The following is a 19,121-nucleotide window of genomic DNA, read 5'->3' on the forward strand; positions in this document are numbered from 1 at the left end:
GGTGAATCCTAGGCTGCTGTTCCACTCGATTGGCACGATTTACAAGTAGAATGACTGCTTTTGGTTAGTAGTGACCCCTGGTGGCTAATAGTTATAAGCTACAAATGGTAAAGTGAGCTGATTATATATATATATATATATATATATATATATATATATATATATATATATATATATATATATATATATATATATATATATATATATATATATATATACATATTGATGAATAGAAAGATAGCTAGATAGACAGATCGATAGATATTTATTTCAATGAAATCATTTCTTCATAAAACTAATTGTTTTTGGCTAGGAATTTCTGTATTGTAATAATTTAGGAAAAAAGATTACTTGTCCTAACCAAAAGCAGCAATTCTGCCTATTACAATACTGAGAATTGATCGAGGGCATGCCTTAACCCCAGGGAGGTGAGCACTGTTTAACTGAAGCCAATAAGTCCTCGTTAGTATAGTGGTCAGTATCCCCGCCTGTCACGCGGGAGACCGGGGTTCAGTTCCCCGACGGGGAGGCGATTCCTTTTATTCACACAATTAAATAAAATGATGTACTTTCTAACATTGTAAAATATATCTGTCATTATCCTTGCCTATTCCGATTGAGAAAAAAGGTTGATATCATTGATGGCCAAAATGCTTACTGATGTGTTAACTGAAATTCAGAATATGCCCTGAATATTTCAGCATGCACAGGCGTACCATCAAAACCAATTTACGTCTACAATCTGTTGGAAAATGAGATGAAGCAGTGGTGAATCCTAGGCTGCTGTTCCACTCGATTGGCACGATTTACAAGTAGAATGACTGCTTTTGGTTAGTAGTGACCCCTGGTGGCTAATAGTTATAAGCTACAAATGGTAAAGTGAGCTGATGAATAGAAAGATAGCTAGATAGACAGATCGATAGATATTTATTTCAATGAAATAATTTCTTCATAAAACTGATTGTTTTTGGCTAGGAATTTCTGTATTGTAATAATTTAGGAAAAAAGATTACTTGTCCTAACCAAAAGCAGCAATTCTGCCTATTACAATACTGAGAATTGATCGAGGGCATGCCTTAACCCCAGGGAGGTGAGCACTCTTTAACTGAAGCCAATAAGTCCTCGTTAGTATAGTGGTCAGTATCCCCGCCTGTCACGCGGGAGACCGGGGTTCAATTCCCCGACGGGGAGGCGATTCCTTTTATTCACACAATTAAATAAAATGATGTACTTTCTAACATTGTAAAATATATCTGTCATTATCCTTGCCTATTCCGATTGAGAAAAAAGGTTGATATCATTGATGGCCAAAATGCTTACTGATGTGTTAACTGAAATTCAGAATATGCTCTGAATATTTCAGCATGCACAGGCGTACCATCAAAACCAATTTACGTCTACAATCTGTTGGAAAATGAGATGAAGCAGTGGTGAATCCTAGGCTGCTGTTCCACTCGATTGGCACGATTAACAAGTAGAAAGACTGCTTTTGGTTAGTAGTGACCCCTGGTGGCTAATAGTTATAAGCTACAAATGGTAAAGTGAGCTGATATATATATATATATATATATATATATATATATATATATATATATAGATGAATAGAAAGATAGCTAGATAGACAGATCGATAGATATTTATTTCAATGAAATAATTTCTTCATAAAACTGATTGTTTTTGGCTAGGAATTTCTGTATTGTAATAATTTAGGAAAAAAGATTACTTGTCCTAACCAAAAGCAGCAATTCTGCCTATTACAATACTGAGAATTGATCGAGGGCATGCCTTAACCCCAGGGAGGTGAGCACTCTTTAACTGAAGCCAATAAGTCCTCGTTAGTATAGTGGTCAGTATCCCCGCCTGTCACACGGGAGACCGGGGTTCAATTCCCCGACGGGGAGGCGATTCCTTTTATTCACACAATTAAATAAAATGATGTACTTTCTAACATTGTAAAATATATCTGTCATTATCCTTGCCTATTCCGATTCAGAAAAAAGGTTGAATTCACTGATGGCCAAAATGCTTACTGATGTGTTAACTGAAATTCAGAATATGCTCTGAATATTTCAGCATGCACAGGCGTACCATCAAAACCAATTTATGTCTACAATCTGTTGGAAAATGAGATGAAGCAGTGGTGAATCCTAGGCTGCTGTTCCATTCGATTGGCACGATTTACAAGTAGAATGACTGCTTTTGGTTAGTAGTGACCCCTGGTGGCTAATAGTTATAAGCTACAAATGGTAAAGTGAGCTGATTATATATATATATATATATATATATATATATATATATATTGATGAATAGCTAGATAGACAGATCGATAGATATTTATTTCAATGAAATCATTTCTTCATAAAACTAATTGTTTTTGGCTAGGAATTTCTGTATTGTAATAATTTAGGAAAAAAGATTACTTGTCCTAACCAAAAGCAGCAATTCTGCCTATTACAATACTGAGAATTGATCGAGGGCATGCCTTAACCCCAGGGAGGTGAGCACTGTTTAACTGAAGCCAATAAGTCCTCGTTAGTATAGTGGTCAGTATCACCGACTGTCACGCGGGAGACCGGGGTTCGATTCCCCTACGGGGAGGTGCTTCCTTTTATTCACACAATTAAATAAAATTATGTACTTTCTAACATTGTAAAATATATCTGTCATTATCCTTGCCTATTCCGATTGAGAAAAAAGGTTGAATTCACTGATGGTCAAAATGCTTACTGATGTGTTAACTGAAATTCAGAATATGATCTGAATATTTCAGCATGCACAGGCGTACCATCAAAACCAATTTACGTCTACAATCTGTTGGAAAATGAGATGAAGCAGTGGTGAATCCTAGGCTGCTTTTCCACTCAATTGGCACGATTTACAAGGAGAATGACTGCTTTTGGTTAGTAGTGACCCGTGGTGGCTAATAGTTATAAGCTGCAAATAGTAAAGTGAGCTGATTATATATATATATATATATATATATATATTATATAAATATATATATTGATGAATAGAAAGATAGCTAGATAGACAGATCGATAGATATTTATTTCAATGAAATAATTTCTTCATAAAACTGATTGTTTTTGGCTAGGAATTTCTGTATTGTAATAATTTAGGAAAAAAGATTACTTGTCCTAACCAAAAGCAGCAATTCTGCCTATTACAATACTGAGAATTGATCGAGGGCATGCCTTAACCCCAGGGAGGTGAGCACTCTTTAACTGAAGCCAATAAGTCCTCGTTAGTATAGTGGTCAGTATCCCCGCCTGTCACGCGGGAGACCGGGGTTCAATTCCCCGACGGGGAGGCGATTCCTTTTATTCACACAATTAAATAAAATGATGTACTTTCTAACATTGTAAAATATATCTGTCATTATCCTTGCCTATTCCGATTGAGAAAAAAGGTTGAATTCATTGATGGCCAAAATGCTTACTGATGTGTTAACTGAAATTCAGAATATGCTCTGAATATTTCAGCATGCACAGGCGTACCATCAAAACCAATTTACGTCTACAATCTGTTGGAAAATGAGATGAAGCAGTGGTGAATCCTAGGCTGCTGTTCCACTCGATTGGCACGATTTACAAGTAGAATGACTGCTTTTGGTTAGTAGTGACCCCTGGTGGCTAATAGTTATAAGCTACAAATGGTAAAGTGAGCTGATTATATATATATATATATATATATATATATATATAGATGAAAAGAAAGATAGCTAGATAGACAGATCGATAGATATTTATTTCAATGAAATAATTTCTTCATGAAACTGATTGTTTTTGACTAGGAATTTCTGTATTGTAATAATTTAGGAAAAAAGATTACTTGTCCTAACCAAAAGCAGCAATTCTGCCTATTACAATACTGTGAATTGATCGAGGGCATGCCTTAACCCCAGGGAAATGAGCACTATTTAATTGAAGCCCATAAGTCCTCGTTAGTATAGTGTTCAGTATCCCCGCCTGTCACGTGGGAGACCGGGGTTCAATTCCCCGACGGGGAGGCGATTCCTTTTATTCACACAATTAAATAAAATGATGTACTTTCTAACATTGTAAAATATATCTGTCATTATCCTTGCCTATTCCGATTGAGAAAAAAGGTTGAATTCACTGATGGCCAAAATGCTTACTGATGTGTTAACTGAAATTCAGAATATGATCTGAATATTTCAGCATGCACAGGCGTACCATCAAAACCAATTTACGTCTACAATCTGTTGGAAAATGAGATGAAGCAGTGGTGAATCCTAGGCTGCTGTTCCACTCGATTGGCTCAATTTACAAGGAGAATGACTGCTTTTGGTTAGTAGTGACCCGTGGTGGCTAATAGTTATAAGCTGCAAATGGTAAAGTGAGCTGATTATATATATATATATATATATATATATATATATATATATATATATATATATATATATATATATATATATATATATATATATATATATATTGATGAATAGAAAGATAGCTAGATAGACAGATCGATAGATATTTATTTCAATGAAATAATTTCTTCATAAAACTGATTGTTTTTGGCTAGGAATTTCTGTATTGTAATAATTTAGGAAAAAAGATTACTTGTCCTAACCAAAAGCAGCAATTCTGCCTATTACAATACTGAGAATTGATCGAGGGCATGCCTTAACCCCAGGGAGGTGAGCACTCTTTAACTGAAGCCAATGAGTCCTCGTTAGTATAGTGGTCAGTATCCCCGCCTGTCACGCGGGAGACCGGGGATCAATTCCCCGATGGGGAGGCGATTCCTTTTATTCACACAATTAAATAAAATGATGTACTTTCTAACATTGTAAAATATATCTGTCATTATCCTTGCCTATTCCGATTCAGAAAAAAGGTTGAATTCACTGATGGCCAAAATGCTTACTGATGTGTTAACTGAAATTCAGAATATGCTCTGAATATTTCAGCATGCACAGGCGTACCATCAAAACCAATTTATGTCTACAATCTGTTGGAAAATGAGATGAAGCAGTGGTGAATCCTAGGCTGCTGTTCCACTCGATTGGCACGATTTACAAGGAGAATGACTGCTTTTGGTTAGTAGTGACCCGTGGTGGCTAATAGTTTTAAGCTGCAAATGGTAAAGTGAGCTGATTATATATATATATATATATATATATATATATATATATATATATATATATATATATATATATATATATATATATATATATATATATATATATATATATATATATATATATATATATAGATGAATATATATATATATATATATATATTGATGAATAGAAAGATAGCTAGATAGACAGATCAATAGATATTTATTTCAATGAAATAATTTCTTCATAAAACTGATTGTTTTTGGCTAGGAATTTCTGTATTGTAATAATTTAGGAAAAAAGATTACTTGTCCTAACCAAAAGCAGCAATTCTGCCTATTACAATACTGAGAATTGATCGAGGGCATGCCTTAACCCCAGGGAGGTGAGCACTCTTTAATTGAAGCCAATAAGTCCTCGTTAGTATAGTGGTCAGTATCCCCGCCTGTCACGCGGGAGACCGGGGTTCAGTTCCCCGACGGGGAGGCGATTCCTTTTATTCACACAATTAAATAAAATGATGTACTTTCTAACATTGTAAAATATATCTGTCATTATCCTTGCCTATTCCGATTGAGAAAAAAGGTTGATATCATTGATGGCCAAAATGCTTACTGATGTGTTAACTGAAATTCAGAATATGCTCTGAATATTTCAGCATGCACAGGCGTACCATCAAAACCAATTTACGTCTACAATCTGTTGGAAAATGAGATGAAGCAGTGGTGAATCCTAGGCTGCTGTTCCACTCGATTGGCACGATTTACAAGTAGAATGACTGCTTTTGGTTAGTAGTGACCCCTGGTGGCTAATAGTTATAAGCTACAAATGGTAAAGTGAGCTGATGAATAGAAAGATAGCTAGATAGACAGATCGATAGATATTTATTTCAATGAAATAATTTCTTCATAAAACTGATTGTTTTTGGCTAGGAATTTCTGTATTGTAATAATTTAGGAAAAAAGATTACTTGTCCTAACCAAAAGCAGCAATTCTGCCTATTACAATACTGAGAATTGATCGAGGGCATGCCTTAACCCCAGGGAGGTGAGCACTCTTTAACTGAAGCCAATAAGTCCTCGTTAGTATAGTGGTCAGTATCCCCGCCTGTCACACGGGAGACCGGGGTTCAATTCCCCGACGGGGAGGCGATTCCTTTTATTCACACAATTAAATAAAATGATGTACTTTCTAACATTGTAAAATATATCTGTCATTATCCTTGCCTATTCCGATTCAGAAAAAAGGTTGAGTTCACTGATGGCCAAAATGCTTACTGATGTGTTAACTGAAATTCAGAATATGCTCTGAATATTTCAGCATGCTCAGGCGTACCATCAAAACCAATTTACGTCTACAATCTGTTGGAAAATGAGATGAAGCAGTGGTGAATCCTAGGCTGCTGTTCCACTCGATTGGCACGATTTACAAGTAGAATGACTGCTTTTGGTTAGTAGTGACCCCTGGTGGGTAATAGTTATAAGCTACAAATGGTAAAGTGAGCTGATTATATATATATATATATATATATATATATATATATATATATAAATATATATATTAATGAATAGAAAGATAGCTAGATAGACAGATCGATAGATATTTATTTCAATGAATATAATTTCTTCATAAAACTGATTGTTATTGGCTAGGAATTTCTGTATTGTAATAATTTAGGAAAAAAGATTACTTGTCCTAACCAAAAGCAGCAATTCTGCCTATTACAATACTGAGAATTGATCGAGGGCATGCCTTAACCCCAGGGAGGTGAGCACTGTTTAACTTAAGCCAATAAGTCCTCGTTAGTATAGTGGTCAGTATCCCCGCCTGTCACGTGGGAGACCGGGGTTCAATTCCCCGACGGGGAGGCGATTCCTTTTATTCACACAATTAAATAAAATGATGTACTTCCTAACATTGTAAAATACATCTGTCATTATCCTTGCCTATTCGGATTGAGAAAAAAGGTTGAATTCACTGATGGCCAAAATGCTTACTGATGTGTTAACTGAAATTCAGAATATGATCTGAATATTTCAGCATGCACAGGCGTACCATCAAAACCAATTTACGTCTACAATCTGTTGGAAAATGAGATGAAGCAGTGGTGAATCCTAGGCTGCTGTTCCACTCGATTGGCTCAATTTACAAGGAGAATGACTGCTTTTGGTTAGTAGTGACCTGTGGTGGCTAATAGTTATAAGCTGCAAATGTTAAAGTGAGCTGATTATATATATATATATATATATATATATATATATATATATATATATATATATATATATATATATATATTGATGAATAGAAAGATAGCTAGATAGACAGATCGATAGATATTTATTTCAATGAAATAATTTCTTCATAAAACTGATTGTTTTTGGCTAGGAATTTCTGTATTGTAATAATTTAGGAAAAAAGATTACTTGTCCTAACCAAAAGCAGCAATTCTGCCTATTACAATACTGAGAATTGATCGAGGGCATGCCTTAACCCCAGGGAGGTGAGCACTCTTTAACTGAAGCCAATAAGTCCTCGTTAGTATAGTGGTCAGTATCCCCGCCTGTCACGCGGGAGACCGGGGTTCAATTCCCCGACGGGGAGGCGATTCCTTTTATTCACACAATTAAATAAAATGATGTACTTTCTAACATTGTAAAATATATCTGTCATTATCCTTGCCTATTCCGATTCAGAAAAAAGGTTGAATTCACTGATGGCCAAAATGCTTACTGATGTGTTAACTGAAATTCAGAATATGCTCTGAATATTTCAGCATGCACAGGCGTACCATCAAAACCAATTTATGTCTACAATCTGTTGGAAAATGAGATGAAGCAGTGGTGAATCCTAGGCTGCTGTTCCACTCGATTGGCACGATTTACAAGTAGAATGACTGCTTTTGGTTAGTAGTGACCCCTGGTGGCTAATAGTTATAAGCTACAAATGGTAAAGTGAGCTGATTATATATATATATATATATATATATATATATATATATATATATATATATATATATATATATATATTGATGAATAGAAAGATAGCTAGATAGACAGATCGATAGATATTTATTTCAATGAAATCATTTCTTCATAAAACTAATTGTTTTTGGCTAGGAATTTCTGTATTGTAATAATTTAGGAAAAAAGATTACTTGTCCTAACCAAAAGCAGCAATTCTGCCTATTACAATACTGAGAATTGATCGAGGGCATGCCTTAACCCCAGGGAGGTGAGCACTGTTTAACTGAAGCCAATAAGTCCTCGTTAGTATAGTGGTCAGTATCACCGACTGTCACGCGGTAGACCGGGGATCGATTCCCCTACGGGGAGGTGCTTCCTTTTATTCACACAATTAAATAAAATTATGTACTTTCTAACATTGTAAAATATATCTGTCATTATCCTTGCCTATTCCGATTGAGAAAAAAGGTTGAATTCACTGATGGCCAAAATGCTTACTGATGTGTTAACTGAAATTGAGAATATGATCTGAATATTTCAGCATGCACAGGCGTACCATCAAAACCAATTTACGTCTACAATCTGTTGGAAAATGAGATGAAGCAGTGGTGAATCCTAGGCTGCTGTTCCACTCAATTGGCACGATTTACAAGTAGAATGACTGCTTTTGGTTAGTAGTGACCCCTGGTGGCTAATAGTTATAAGCTGCAAATGGTAAAGTGAGCTGATTATATATATATATATATATAAATATATATATTGATGAATAGAAAGATAGCTAGATCGACAGATCGATAGATATTTATTTCAATGAAATAATTTCTTCATAAAACTGATTGTTTTTGGCTAGGAATTTCTGTATTGTAATAATTTAGGAAAAAAGATTACTTGTCCTAACCAAAAGCAGCAATTCTGCCTATTACAATACTGTGAATTGATCGAGGGCATGCCTTAACCCCAGGGAAATGAGCACTATTTAATTGAAGCCCATAAGTCCTCGTTAGTATAGTGTTCAGTATCCCCGCCTGTCACGTGGGAGACCGGGGTTCAATTCCCCGACGGGGAGGCGATTCCTTTTATTCACACAATTAAATAAAATGATGTACTTTCTAACATTGTAAAATATATCTGTCATTATCCTTGCCTATTCCGATTGAGAAAAAAGGTTGAATTCACTGATGGCCAAAATGCTTACTGATGTGTTAACTGAAATTCAGAATATGATCTGAATATTTCAGCATGCACAGGCGTACCATCAAAACCAATTTACGTCTACAATCTGTTGGAAAATGAGATGAAGCAGTGGTGAATCCTAGGCTGCTGTTCCACTCGATTGGCTCAATTTACAAGGAGAATGACTGCTTTTGGTTAGTAGTGACCCGTGGTGGCTAATAGTTATAAGCTGCAAATGGTAAAGTGAGCTGATTATATATATATATATATATATATATATATATATATATATATATATATATATATATTGATGAATAGAAAGATAGCTAGATAGACAGATCGATAGATATTTATTTCAATGAAATAATTTCTTCATAAAACTGATTGTTTTTGGCTAGGAATTTCTGTATTGTAATAATTTAGGAAAAAAGATTACTTGTCCTAACCAAAAGCAGCAATTCTGCCTATTACAATACTGAGAATTGATCGAGGGCATGCCTTAACCCCAGGGAGGTGAGCACTCTTTAACTGAAGCCAATGAGTCCTCGTTAGTATAGTGGTCAGTATCCCCGCCTGTCACGCGGGAGACCGGGGATCAATTCCCCGATGGGGAGGCGATTCCTTTTATTCACACAATTAAATAAAATGATGTACTTTCTAACATTGTAAAATATATCTGTCATTATCCTTGCCTATTCCGATTCAGAAAAAAGGTTGAATTCACTGATGGCCAAAATGCTTACTGATGTGTTAACTGAAATTCAGAATATGCTCTGAATATTTCAGCATGCACAGGCGTACCATCAAAACCAATTTATGTCTACAATCTGTTGGAAAATGAGATGAAGCAGTGGTGAATCCTAGGCTGCTGTTCCACTCGATTGGCACGATTTACAAGGAGAATGACTGCTTTTGGTTAGTAGTGACCCGTGGTGGCTAATAGTTTTAAGCTGCAAATGGTAAAGTGAGCTGATTATATATATATATATATATATATATATATATATATATATATATATATATTGATGAATAGAAAGATAGCTAGATAGACAGATCAATAGATATTTATTTCAATGAAATAATTTCTTCATAAAACTGATTGTTTTTGGCTAGGAATTTCTGTATTGTAATAATTTAGGAAAAAAGATTACTTGTCCTAACCAAAAGCAGCAATTCTGCCTATTACAATACTGAGAATTGATCGAGGGCATGCCTTAACCCCAGGGAGGTGAGCACTCTTTAATTGAAGCCAATAAGTCCTCGTTAGTATAGTGGTCAGTATCCCCGCCTGTCACGCGGGAGACCGGGGTTCAGTTCCCCGACGGGGAGGCGATTCCTTTTATTCACACAATTAAATAAAATGATGTACTTTCTAACATTGTAAAATATATCTGTCATTATCCTTGCCTATTCCGATTGAGAAAAAAGGTTGATATCATTGATGGCCAAAATGCTTACTGATGTGTTAACTGAAATTCAGAATATGCTCTGAATATTTCAGCATGCACAGGCGTACCATCAAAACCAATTTACGTCTACAATCTGTTGGAAAATGAGATGAAGCAGTGGTGAATCCTAGGCTGCTGTTCCACTCGATTGGCACGATTTACAAGTAGAATGACTGCTTTTGGTTAGTAGTGACCCCTGGTGGCTAATAGTTATAAGCTACAAATGGTAAAGTGAGCTGATGAATAGAAAGATAGCTAGATAGACAGATCGATAGATATTTATTTCAATGAAATAATTTCTTCATAAAACTGATTGTTTTTGGCTAGGAATTTCTGTATTGTAATAATTTAGGAAAAAAGATTACTTGTCCTAACCAAAAGCAGCAATTCTGCCTATTACAATACTGAGAATTGATCGAGGGCATGCCTTAACCCCAGGGAGGTGAGCACTCTTTAACTGAAGCCAATAAGTCCTCGTTAGTATAGTGGTCAGTATCCCCGCCTGTCACACGGGAGACCGGGGTTCAATTCCCCGACGGGGAGGCGATTCCTTTTATTCACACAATTAAATAAAATGATGTACTTTCTAACATTGTAAAATATATCTGTCATTATCCTTGCCTATTCCGATTCAGAAAAAAGGTTGAGTTCACTGATGGCCAAAATGCTTACTGATGTGTTAACTGAAATTCAGAATATGCTCTGAATATTTCAGCATGCTCAGGCGTACCATCAAAACCAATTTACGTCTACAATCTGTTGGAAAATGAGATGAAGCAGTGGTGAATCCTAGGCTGCTGTTCCACTCGATTGGCACGATTTACAAGTAGAATGACTGCTTTTGGTTAGTAGTGACCCCTGGTGGGTAATAGTTATAAGCTACAAATGGTAAAGTGAGCTGATTATATATATATATATATATATATATATATATATATATAAATATATATATATATATATATATATATATATATATAAATATATATATTAATGAATAGAAAGATAGCTAGATAGACAGATCGATAGATATTTATTTCAATGAATATAATTTCTTCATAAAACTGATTGTTATTGGCTAGGAATTTCTGTATTGTAATAATTTAGGAAAAAAGATTACTTGTCCTAACCAAAAGCAGCAATTCTGCCTATTACAATACTGAGAATTGATCGAGGGCATGCCTTAACCCCAGGGAGGTGAGCACTGTTTAACTTAAGCCAATAAGTCCTCGTTAGTATAGTGGTCAGTATCCCCGCCTGTCACGTGGGAGACCGGGGTTCAATTCCCCGACGGGGAGGCGATTCCTTTTATTCACACAATTAAATAAAATGATGTACTTCCTAACATTGTAAAATACATCTGTCATTATCCTTGCCTATTCGGATTGAGAAAAAAGGTTGAATTCACTGATGGCCAAAATGCTTACTGATGTGTTAACTGAAATTCAGAATATGATCTGAATATTTCAGCATGCACAGGCGTACCATCAAAACCAATTTACGTCTACAATCTGTTGGAAAATGAGATGAAGCAGTGGTGAATCCTAGGCTGCTGTTCCACTCGATTGGCTCAATTTACAAGGAGAATGACTGCTTTTGGTTAGTAGTGACCTGTGGTGGCTAATAGTTATAAGCTGCAAATGTTAAAGTGAGCTGATTATATATATATATATATATATATATATATATATATATATATATATATATATATATATATATATATATTGATGAATAGAAAGATAGCTAGATAGACAGATCGATAGATATTTATTTCAATGAAATAATTTCTTCATAAAACTGATTGTTTTTGGCTAGGAATTTCTGTATTGTAATAATTTAGGAAAAAAGATTACTTGTCCTAACCAAAAGCAGCAATTCTGCCTATTACAATACTGAGAATTGATCGAGGGCATGCCTTAACCCCAGGGAGGTGAGCACTCTTTAACTGAAGCAAATAAGTCCTCGTTAGTATAGTGGTCAGTATCCCCGCCTGTCACGCGGGAGACCGGGGTTCAATTCCCCGACGGGGAGGCGATTCCTTTTATTCACACAATTAAATAAAATGATGTACTTTCTAACATTGTAAAATATATCTGTCATTATCCTTGCCTATTCCGATTCAGAAAAAAGGTTGAATTCACTGATGGCCAAAATGCTTACTGATGTGTTAACTGAAATTCAGAATATGCTCTGAATATTTCAGCATGCACAGGCGTACCATCAAAACCAATTTATGTCTACAATCTGTTGGAAAATGAGATGAAGCAGTGGTGAATCCTAGGCTGCTGTTCCACTCGATTGGCACGATTTACAAGTAGAATGACTGCTTTTGGTTAGTAGTGACCCCTGGTGGCTAATAGTTATAAGCTACAAATGGTAAAGTGAGCTGATTATATATATATATATATATATATATATATATATATATATATATATATATATATATATATATATATATATATATTGATGAATAGAAAGATAGCTAGATAGACAGATCGATAGATATTTATTTCAATGAAATCATTTCTTCATAAAACTAATTGTTTTTGGCTAGGAATTTCTGTATTGTAATAATTTAGGAAAAAAGATTACTTGTCCTAACCAAAAGCAGCAATTCTGCCTATTACAATACTGAGAATTGATCGAGGGCATGCCTTAACCCCAGGGAGGTGAGCACTGTTTAACTGAAGCCAATAAGTCCTCGTTAGTATAGTGGTCAGTATCACCGACTGTCACGCGGTAGACCGGGGATCGATTCCCCTACGGGGAGGTGCTTCCTTTTATTCACACAATTAAATAAAATTATGTACTTTCTAACATTGTAAAATATATCTGTCATTATCCTTGCCTATTCCGATTGAGAAAAAAGGTTGAATTCACTGATGGCCAAAATGCTTACTGATGTGTTAACTGAAATTGAGAATATGATCTGAATATTTCAGCATGCACAGGCGTACCATCAAAACCAATTTACGTCTACAATCTGTTGGAAAATGAGATGAAGCAGTGGTGAATCCTAGGCTGCTGTTCCACTCAATTGGCACGATTTACAAGTAGAATGACTGCTTTTGGTTAGTAGTGACCCCTGGTGGCTAATAGTTATAAGCTGCAAATGGTAAAGTGAGCTGATTATATATATATATATATATAAATATATATATTGATGAATAGAAAGATAGCTAGATCGACAGATCGATAGATATTTATTTCAATGAAATAATTTCTTCATAAAACTGATTGTTTTTGGCTAGGAATTTCTGTATTGTAATAATTTAGGAAAAAAGATTACTTGTCCTAACCAAAAGCAGCAATTCTGCCTATTACAATACTGTGAATTGATCGAGGGCATGCCTTAACCCCAGGGAAATGAGCACTATTTAATTGAAGCCCATAAGTCCTCGTTAGTATAGTGTTCAGTATCCCCGCCTGTCACGTGGGAGACCGGGGTTCAATTCCCCGACGGGGAGGCGATTCCTTTTATTCACACAATTAAATAAAATGATGTACTTTCTAACATTGTAAAATATATCTGTCATTATCCTTGCCTATTCCGATTGAGAAAAAAGGTTGAATTCACTGATGGCCAAAATGCTTACTGATGTGTTAACTGAAATTCAGAATATGATCTGAATATTTCAGCATGCACAGGCGTACCATCAAAACCAATTTACGTCTACAATCTGTTGGAAAATGAGATGAAGCAGTGGTGAATCCTAGGCTGCTTTTCCACTCGATTGGCACGATTTACAAGGAGAATGACTGCTTTTGGTTAGTAGTGACCCGTGGTGGCTAATAGTTATAAGCTGCAAATAGTAAAGTGAGCTGATTATATATATATATATATATATATATATATATATATTTATATAAATATATATATTGATGAATAGAAAGATAGCTAGATAGACAGATCGATAGATATTTATTTCAATGAAATAATTTCTTCATAAAACTGATTGTTTTTGGCTAGGAATTTCTGTATTGTAATAATTTAGGAAAAAAGATTACTTGTCCTAACCAAAAGCAGCAATTCTGCCTATTACAATACTGAGAATTGATCGAGGGCATGCCTTAACCCCAGGGAGGTGAGCACTCTTTAACTGAAGCCAATGAGTCCTCGTTAGTATAGTGGTCAGTATCCCCGCCTGTCACGCGGGAGACCGGGGTTCAATTCCCCGACGGGGAGGCGATTCCCTTTATTCACACAATTAAATAAAATGATGTACTTTCTAACATTGTAAAATATATCTGTCATTATCCTTGCCTATTCCGATTGAGAAAAAAGGTTGAATTCATTGATGGCCAAAATGCCCCGGGGATACTGACCACTATACTAACGAGGACTCATTGGCTTCAGTTAAAGAGTGCTCACCTCCCTGGGGTTAAGGCATGCCCTCGATCAATTCTCAGTATTGTAATAGGCAGAATTGCTGCTTTTGGTTAGGACAAGTAATCTTTTTTCCTAAATTATTACAATACAGAAATTCCTAGCCAAAAACAATCAGTTTTATGAAGAAATTATTTCATTGAAATAAATATCTATCGATCTGTCTATCTAGCTATCTTTCTATTCATCAATATATATATTTATATAAATATATATATATATATATATATATATATATATAATCAGCTCACTTTACCATTTGCAGCTTAAAACTATTAGCCACCACGGGTCACTACTAACCAAAAGCAGTCATTCTACTTGTAAATCGTGCCAATCGAGTGGAACAGCAGCCTAGGATTCACCACTGCTTCATCTCATTTTCCAACAGATTGTAGACGTAAATTGGTTTTGATGGTACGCCTGTGCATGCTGAAATATTCAGAGCATATTCTGAATTTCAGTTAACACATCAGTAAGCATTTTGGCCATCAATGAATTCAACCTTTTTTCTCAATCGGAATAGGCAAGGATAATGACAGATATATTTTACAATGTTAGAAAGTACATCATTTTATTTAATTGTGTGAATAAAGGGAATCGCCTCCCCGTCGGGGAATTGAACCCCGGTCTCCCGCGTGACAGGCGGGGATACTGACCACTATACTAACGAGGACTCATTGGCTTCAGTTAAAGAGTGCTCACCTCCCTGGGGTTAAGGCATGCCCTCGATCAATTCTCAGTATTGTAATAGGCAGAATTGCTGCTTTTGGTTAGGACAAGTAATCTTTTTTCCTAAATTATTACAATACAGAAATTCCTAGCCAAAAACAATCAGTTTTATGAAGAAATTATTTCATTGAAATAAATATCTATCGATCTGTCTATCTAGCTATCTTTCTATTCATCAATATATATATTTATATAAATATATATATATATATATATATATATATATATAATCAGCTCACTTTACCATTTGCAGCTTAAAACTATTAGCCACCACGGGTCACTACTAACTAAAAGCAGTCATTCTCCTTGTAAATCGTGCCAATTGAGTGGAACAGCAGCCTAGGATTCACCACTGCTTCATCTCATTTTCCAACAGATTGTAGACGTAAATTGGTTTTGATGGTACGCCTGTGCATGCTGAAATATTCAGATCATATTCTGAATTTCAGTTAACACATCATACTGACCACTCGTTAGTATAGTGGTCAGTATCCCCGCCTGTCACGCGGGAGACCGGGGTTCAATTCCCCGACGGGGAGGCGATTCCTTTTATTCACACAATTAAATAAAATGATGTACTTTCTAACATTGTAAAATATATCTGTCATTATCCTTGCCTATTCCGATTGAGAAAAAAGGTTGAATGCACTGATGGCCAAAATGCTTACTGATGTGTTAACTGAAATTCAGAATATGATCTGAATATTTCAGCATGCACAGGCGTACCATCAAAACCAATTTACGTCTACAATCTGTTGGAAAATGAGATGAAGCAGTGGTGAATCCTAGGCTGCTGTTCCACTCGATTGGCACGATTTACAAGGAGAATGACTGCTTTTAGTTAGTAGTGACCCGTGGTGGCTAATAGTTTTAAGCTGCAAATGGTAAAGTGAGCTGATTATATATATATATATATATATATATATATATATATATATATATATATTGATGAATATATATATATATATATATTGATGAATAGAAAGATAGCTAGATAGACAGATCGATAGATATTTATTTCAATGAAATAATTTCTTCATAAAACTGATTGTTTTTGGTTAGGAATTTCTGTATTGTAATAATTTAGGAAAAAAGATTACTTGTCCTAACCAAAAGCAGCAATTCTGCCTATTACAATACTGAGAATTGATCGAGGGCATGCCTTAACCCCAGGGAGGTGAGCACTATTTAACTGAAGCCAATAAGTCCTCGTTAGTATAGTGGTCAGTATCCCCGCCTGTCACGCAGGAGACCGGGGTTCAATTCCCCGACGGGGAGGCGATTCCTTTTATTCACACAATTAAATAAAATGATGTACTTTCTAACATTGTAAAATAATTCTGTCATTATCCTTGCCTATTCCGATTGAGAAAAAAGGTTGAATTCATTGATGGCCAAAATGCTTACTGATGTGTTAACTGAAATTCAGAATATGCTCTGAATATTTCAGCATGCACAGGCGTACCATCAAAACCAATTTACGTCTACAATCTGTTGGAAAATGAGATGAAGCAGTGGTGAATCCTAGGCTGCTGTTCCACTCGATTGGCACGATTTACAAGTAGAATGACTGCTTTTTGGTTAGTAGTGACCCCTGGTGGCTAATAGTTATAAGCTACAAATGGTAAAGTGAGCTGATATATATATATATATATATATATATATATATATATATATATATATATATATATATATATATATATATATATATATATATATATATATATATATATATATATGTATAGATGAATAGAAAGATAGCTAGATAGACAGATCGATAGATATTTATTTCAATGAAATAATTTCTTCATAAAACTGATTGTTTTTGGCTAGGAATTTCTGTATTGTAATAATTTAGGAAAAAAGATTACTTGTCCTAACCAAAAGCAGCAATTCTGCCTATTACAATACTGAGAATTGATCGAGGGCATGCCTTAACCCCAGGGAAATGAGCACTATTTAATTGAAGCCCATAAGTCCTCGTTAGTATAGTGTTCAGTATCCCCGCCTGTCACGTGGGAGACCGGGGTTCAATTCCCCGACGGGGAGGCGATTCCTTTTATTCACACAATTAAATAAAATGATGTACTTTCTAACATTGTAAAATGTATCTGTCATTATCCTTGCCTATTCCGATTGAGAAAAAAGTTTGAATTCACTGATGGCCAAAATGCTTACTGATGTGTTAACTGAAATTCAGAATATGATCTGAATATTTCAGCATGCACAGGCGTACCATCAAAACCAATTTACGTCTACAATCTGTTGGAAAATGAGATGAAGCAGTGGTGAATCCTAGGCTGCTGTTCCACTCGATTGGCTCAATTTACAAGGAGAATGACTGCTTTTGGTTAGTAGTGACCCGTGGTGGCTAATAGTTATAAGCTGCAAATGGTAAAGTGAGCTGATATATATATATATATATATATATATATATATATATATATATATATATATATATATATATATATATATATATATTGATGAATAGAAAGATAGCTAGATAGACAGATCGATAGATATTTATTTCAATGAAATAATTTCTTCATAAAACTGATTGTTTTTGGCTAGGAATTTCTGTATTGTAATAATTTAGGAAAAAAGATTACTTGTCCTAACCAAAAGCAGCAATTCTGCCTATTACAATACTGAGAATTGATCGAGGGCATGCCTTAACCCCAGGGAGGTGAGCACTCTTTAACTGAAGCCAATAAGTCCTCGTTAGTATAGTGGTCAGTATCCCCGCCTGTCACACGGGAGACCGGGGTTCAATTCCCTGATGGGGAGGCGATTCCTTTTATTCACACAATTAAATAAAATGATGTACTTTCTAACATTGTAAAATATATCTGTCATTATCCTTGCCTATTCCGATTCAGAAAAAAGGTTGAATTCACTGATGGCCAAAATGCTTACTGATGTGTTAACTGAAATTCAGAATATGCTCTGAATATTTCAGCATGCACAGGCGTACCATCAAAACCAATTTACGTCTACAATCTGTTGGAAAATGAGATGAAGCAGTGGTGAATCCTAGGCTGCTGTTCCACTCGATTGGCACGATTTACAAGTAGAATGACTGCTTTTGGTTAGTAGTGACCCCTGGTGGCTAATAGTTATAAGCTACAAATGGTAAAGTGAGCTGATTATATATATATATATGTATATATATATATATATATATATAGATATATATATATATATATATATATAAATATATATATTGATGAATAGAAAGATAGCTAGATAGACAGATCGATAGATATTTATTTCAATGAATATAATTTCTTCATAAAACTGATTGTTATTGGCTAGGAATTTCTGTATTGTAATAA

The 19,121-nt window shown here is 35.1% G+C and overlaps 1 non-coding gene across 1 annotated transcript; it reads right to left on the minus strand.

Annotated features, from left to right (window-relative positions):
• Positions 1 to 15,658: 15,658 nt before the first annotated feature.
• TRNAD-GUC (transfer RNA aspartic acid (anticodon GUC)) lies at positions 15,659 to 15,730 on the minus strand. Its single transcript has one exon. It is a non-coding gene; the product is annotated as a tRNA-Asp (tRNA).
• Between the last annotated feature and the right edge of the window lie 3,391 nt (positions 15,731 to 19,121).

Source organism: Lissotriton vulgaris, chromosome 1_1, assembly GCF_964263255.1.
Source record: "Lissotriton vulgaris chromosome 1_1, aLisVul1.2, whole genome shotgun sequence".
NCBI classification, from domain to species: Eukaryota; Metazoa; Chordata; class Amphibia; order Caudata; family Salamandridae; genus Lissotriton; species Lissotriton vulgaris.